The sequence below is a fragment of the Anabrus simplex genome, chromosome 1 (assembly GCF_040414725.1).
Source record: "Anabrus simplex isolate iqAnaSimp1 chromosome 1, ASM4041472v1, whole genome shotgun sequence".
Lineage (NCBI taxonomy): Eukaryota > Metazoa > Arthropoda > Insecta > Orthoptera > Tettigoniidae > Anabrus > Anabrus simplex.
Window position 1 is genome coordinate 446,761,163 of NC_090265.1, and position 6,789 is coordinate 446,767,951.

Sequence of the window (6,789 nt, forward strand, 5' to 3'; positions counted from 1 at the left end):
GTAGTATAGGCTTTGCCTCCGTAACGTCGGGCCATGAGCCCAAATAGGGTTTTTAGTATCTCATAGTAAATTTCAAGGGGTGCAAGAGTTCGCCTCCTTATCATTTTGGTTTTTGGTCAGTAACTTTAACCTTTTGTTTTTATCACAGGTCATGCAGAATGGGTACCTGTTCCCTCTGTTAAACTCTATTTCATTCATTTCATGTTAAATATATCAGACTTTTGAGCAGTAAAGACAGTGAGTACTGTTTAATTTTGTTAAATGTAAGTTGTGCCTTTGACAGGCCTGGAAAGTGTAAATTTGTAGAGCTAAGACGCTCTTCCAATGATGTAAAAAGAAAACGGGAGATCCATCTCCTTGATTGTTGGTTTAATGGGGCAGTAGTGCTCAAGTAACGTTCGTAGTTATGTAGCTTCAAGCTCAAGGTTGTTAATTGGTTGATTGTTCTGATTTTCTAAAATTGTTACCCAAGCTTACGAGGTTTTGTACCTGAATTGTAAAGTCTAACTTTTGAAAAGAAGCCAAAACGATACAAGGAAGAAATGTAGCATACATTTTAACCCTTTGGCACTCAGCCTATATGCAGGAGTTTGCTCGAAGACACTCAAACTAATTTCCGTCATTTTCCAAACCAAATTACAAAAAATCTACACCTAAAGAGTTTAACACACATTAAAATAAATCACACTAATACAGGAAACAATGAGCATTTCAGAAATGAATATACCTAGGACGTATGGTTATTGGTAAAGCCAAAAAAATTATTAAATTTTGAAAATAAATTTTAAAAAATAATTTTTGATTTTCAATGACTGAAAAATCAGACATTATTGCGTCTTACTTCTTTACTCTTAGACGTTAAAGAAAGAACATTTAATTCTGAATAATTTGATATCAATATGATGTGTGTGCTGCAATTCATTCATGAAGCATGGCACATAGTTATTCACTGTACATGTAACGGTCATCGATGTCAGGTCCTCGTGGTCCGATGCACGGTGAGCAGCTGTGACTGTGTCATTTCCCACATAATGTGAATCACTTTGGGAAAGAACGTCATTATTACTGTCTAGATCATCTGAAAATTCAAGTATATCGGCCTCATTCGGCCTTGAATAAGCACGTGCAACAACGGAGTTACGAAATAGAGTAAAATTATGGTTTGCGAAGTACAGCGAACACACGATATATCAAAGAAACGAAATATACTCTAAACTAAACTCATATCAAGATCAAATTGTTGTATTCATAAGCCAACCAAAACAGATCCACGTAATAACAGCTTCAAATAACCACAACATAAACATTCACGGTCAACAGATTTCATTTGTCGAAAAAAAATATTTTGAGTCCTGGTGGATATATCTGTCGGGTAAAACGCAAATTCAACGCTTTAAGGTACTGTCACGATCAACTTTTACGATTTAACAGCCACGCAAATGACGAAAATCTCTAAATAGGACAGAGCCGATGTATCGCCGCCGTGAGCTGTCTCGCCATAACCTCTCGCGCCGATAGATCGGCGCGCTGAGTGCGAAAGGGTTAAAGTTTCAAATTAATATTCTGACTTTTCTGTGTCCACCAATTCATGCCGCACCTTCTTTCAACTCTGCTCTCCACAATAATAATAATAATAATAATAATAATAATAATAATAATAATAATAATAATAATAATAATAATAATAATAATAATAATAATAATAATAATAATAATAATAATAACAATAATAATACATCCCCAAGGATTTTCTACTCTGGAGACAAATAATGGAATAAGTTTATTTCAAATTTCCGGTCACATTCCTAACCAATACAGATGTATTCATTATTATATAGGTACTGTACCTCACAATAATCCAGGTTGTTAGAAACATTTCTCAATCTTACTTGATATATTCCATCTTTAGAGATTACCGACCATTAAGAATAGTTTTACTAGCACTGTTCTTTGCTACGGCTAAGACTATATTTTCGCATCTTTCTATACATTTGTAGAAATTTGTCCGGACGTTTTCATTCCCACTCAAATTTTACAGCCAGTACCTCTATCTCTGAATCTTCAATCATCCAAGGTCTGTTCTCAGACATATTTTAAATACTATGGGGTAATTGTAAATAATTTGGAGAGATTGATCCGTCATAAAAAAAATTCGTTTGGCTATTTCTAGCCGAGTGCTGCCCTTGAAAGGCAGACCCTCCGATGAGGCTGGGCGGCATCTGCCATGTGTAGGTAACTGCGTGCTATTGTGGTGGAGGATAGTGTTATGTGAGGTGTGTGACTTGCAGGGATGTTGGGGACAGCACAAACACCCAGCCCCGGGCGAATGGAATTAACCAATTGAGGTTAAAATCCCCGACCCGGCCGGGAATCGAACCCGGGACCCTCTGAACCGAAGGCCAGTACGCTGACCATTCAGCCAACGAGTCTGACATCCGTCACTATATCAGGAAAGTAAAGTGGGAGGGGGTAGAATTCTGCCCGATCTCATAGTCAATCTTATTCAAACTCTAATGTCTACTTTGTGAATCCTCCCCTGTGAACAATGTGACCTTACCGCGGTGCCGAGAGCCTTGTGCGTCCCTATGAAGCAGGTAGCCGAGCCTTAGGTGCGGATGGGTATCTGCCGAGAGAGCAGACTAACGAACGGTTCATCGAAAGTGGGCAATCAGCCTTTCCGAAGTTGAAAGGGTGGCAGTCTGGAATATTGACTGATATGGCTTAGCTATGTTGATACTGCTACACGACTGAATGCAACGGTAAACTACAGCCGTGACTAACTCCCGAGGACATGCAGCTTTCTCTGTATGAATGACCCACTCCATGGGAAAATATTCCGGAAGTAAAATAGTCCCCTATTCGGGTCTCCGAGTGGGGACTACACGAGAGGAGGCAATCATTAAGAAGATGGATACTAGCATTATGCGAGTTGGAGCGTGGAATGTTGTAAGTTTGAACAGACTAAAGTTAGATGCAGTTTCTATAGACCTAAGTACGTTGGCAGGAAGAGCAGGATATTTGCCCAGGCGAGTACAGAATTATCAGCCTACAATCGAACATGAGAAAGCAGGAGTTGCTTTATGAAAATGAATAAGAAAATAGCTATTTAGTAACCTATTACAATCAGGATAGTGAAAAGAGTATTGTTGTAAAGATAGACACCAAGCCAATGTCCACCACAAAGGTGCAGGTCTACATGCGTACTAGATCATCGGATTATGAAGAAGTAGAAGGATTATGTGAATAGACTGGAGATTTAATACAATATATAAAAGGTGACGACAATCTAATTGTGACGGTGCACTGGTAGACCAAGGAAGAAAAGGTAATGCAGTAGGAGAATTCGGACTGAGACAAAGAAATGAAAGAAGAATTCTGCACAGATCATAATTCAGTCCTTGTTAATACTTCATTCAAACACCACAAAGGATGGCTGTGCACGTGGACGAGACCTATAGACACTGGAAGGTATCAAATAGACTTTATTATAATTAGGCAGAGGTTCAGAAACCATGTGTTAGATTTGCAAGACTCTCCCAGGCGTCGATTCTGATCACAACATGTTGGTGATAAAATGCCATCTGAAGTTGAAGAAATTGAAAAAAGGACGGAATGAGTAGAGATAGATTTAGAAAAGTTGAAAGAAAACAGTTTGAGCTATTGTTTCAAAGAAGGTATTTCACAAGGACGAAATGAAAAGGCCGAGGAAAACAGAAAATGAACAGTAGTGAAGAATGAGATAAGTAAGGCTGCTGAAGAAATGTTAGTAAGAAAGGAAAGATCAACCAAGAATCAGGATGTACCAGACCTGATTGACGGACAGCGAAAGAACAAGAATGCAAAAATAGTTAGGAGGGCAGAAAATAATACAGGCGAATAAAAACTGCAGATACAAGGTGCACGACTCCTAAAGAAGTGTCTGAAAGAGAAGTACAACTATGTTTACGATTTTAAGTTCGTAGGAAAGATATATGTTGCATACAGGAAAATCAAGGAAACCTTTGGAGAAAGGAAAACTAGGAGCATTAATATTAAGAGCTCAGATGAAGACCACTTCTAAGATAAGAATATAAGATAGGATGGCTAGTATATATCCAACAGTTGTATCAAGGGAAAGAAGCAGATAATAAGGTTCTAGAACAAGAAGAGGCTGTTGATGCTGATGAAATGGAAGAGCCTATTTTGAGGTCAGAATTTGACAGAACTTTGAGAAAGGAACAAGGCTCCTGCAATTGATGACATGTCCTCAGAATTAAAACTGCCTTACGAGAAACCAGCTTGGCGATGTTATTGCATTTAGTGTGTAAGATATGGTGCAGAAAAAGTGCCATCCGATTTTAGACGGAATATTGTTGTACCTATTATCAAGAAATAAGGTGCTGAGAAGTATGAAAACTATCTCACCATTAGTGTAGTACTCTCACGCCTGCAAACGTTTAAGACGTATTATTTACAGAATAATGGGAAGACAAGTTGAAACTAAGTTTGGAGAAGATCCCTGTGGCTTCAAAAAAAATGTAGGAACTCTAGAAGCAATCCTGACTTTACGTCTGATCTTAGAGGATCGAATTAAAAAGGATAAGCCTATGTCACGGCACTCATAGATCTAAAATATGTATTCTATAATGTTGATTGAACTAGCCTATTTGAGATTCTGAAGATGAATGGGATCAGATACCGAGAAAGAAGTATTATCTACAATATGTAAAAAATCAGTCCGCAGTGATGAGAATCATGGGCCTAGGGAAAGAAGCAGCAATTAAGAGAGTAGTGAGCCAAGGCTGCAGTGTGTCCGCTCACCTTTTCAGTGTTTACATAAAACAGGCCGTAAAGGAAATGAAAGATGAATTTGAAAAGGGAATCTCAATCCAGAGAGAAGAAACCAAAACTGTGAGCTTTGCTGATGATATTGTTATTTTATCTGCGTTTGCAGAAGATCTGGAGAAATTACTGAATGGTATGGACACAATTCTAGAGAAGGAGTACAAGATGAAAAAACTCTCCAAAAGAAAAGTAATGGAGTGCAGTCGAACGAAAGCAGGTGATGCAGGAAATATTAGATTAGGAAATGAAGTCATAAAGGAAATAGATTAATATTGTCACTTGGTCAGTAAAATAACTAACGATGGCAGAAGTAAGGATGACACAAAATGCAGACTAATACAAGCAAGGAATGCCTTTCTTAAGAAATATTTGCTCACTTCGAACATTGATATGGAAATCAGAAATATATATTTTTATTCACTATCACTATCACTATCAGCCATATTCAATCGTTTTTACGATGTGGCCTCTTTAAGTCCGAAGCGAGGTAGGTTTTCATGAAGTCTCTCCATCTGGGACGGTCTTGAGCGATGTTCTGCCAATTGATCCCAGTAGTCTTCCGGATGTCTTTATCCCATCTGTCCGGTGGTCTTCCCCTTGGTCTGAGATGATCTTTCGGACACCACTCAAGCACAAGCTTTGTCCACCTACCATCAGTTCTCCGAGCAACATGGCCTGCCCACTGCCATTTTAGGGTAAATGCCCTTTCTAAAATGTCACTGACCTTTGTGACTGACCTGATGTAATCTGCTCTCTTCCTGTCTTTCTTCGTCAAGCCTAGCATGAACCGTTCCATAGCTCTTTGGGTTGTTCTGAGTTTTTTATTATTTTTATTTATTATTTATTTATTTTTTTATTTATTTTATTTATTTTTATTTATTTTTATTATACTGAATCAAATTGGTTAGAGGAGATCGATTTATCTAATAAATGACGAGAAGAAGAGAGAGAACGATAGGACACATCTTAAGACAACCAGAATGTCTTCAATTGTTTTTTGAGGGAAGTGTAGATAGTTAGAACTGTAGGGGTAGGCGAATATATTAATATGATAAACAGAGTAGAGCAGTTGTAGGATATACAGTAGTAGTTACGTAGAAATTAACAGTTTGCAGAGGACAGTGCGGCATGGAGAGCTGCATCGAACCAGTCTATAGACTTATGACCCAAACAACAACAACAACATATCAGGATCAATTTTTGAAAGTTTTCCAGCAAATACTCTTCTATACCAGTTTGAAAAAGATTTAATGTGAGATCCGCTGTCATCCCAGCCTCAGTGATATCAATATTTTCCAGAATAATGTACAAAATATGCACAACTGATTCTGTTACGGTTAGTATGCATTCGGTTTTTTAGGATATGCTCTCACCAAACATAGATCCGTCTCCAGTGCGTTACATTGATTACAAAAAATTTTCTTGACAAGCTGCTTTTCGTCGCACGGACACAGATATGTCATATGGCGAGGATGGGTTAGGAAAGGGCTAGGAGTGGGAAGGAAGTCACTATGGCGTTAATTAAGGTACAGCAGTGATAACAGTGCACTGTGTCTTCTGGTGATCGCTACGCCAAGAGATAGCCGGAAATTACATTTTGTCGACTCTCTTATATAGAGTAGTGTAGAGGCCCAGACATTGCAAGCTAGTAGGCCTAACATGAAAAAAACAAGAAATATTTGAAACCCGGTTTAAGTTGACGCTGCTGATGCAGAATAACATTTTTCTTTATATAATGTGTGAAATTTCTATCCGGTTCCTGACCTCAAAGTTGGGGTCTGGGATGTCAGTGATCATGATCCCTAAATACACTCATGATCGTAGAAAAAAAAAGAACTCCTTGAAAGACTAGATAGGAAGTTCATATTCACTGGACAAGTTCGTTAGTATGTTCTGCAGAAACGATTAGAATTTCAGTCACCTAGGTTCAGCATGTGTCCTGTTCCTAGTAGGCACTGGGTCCTC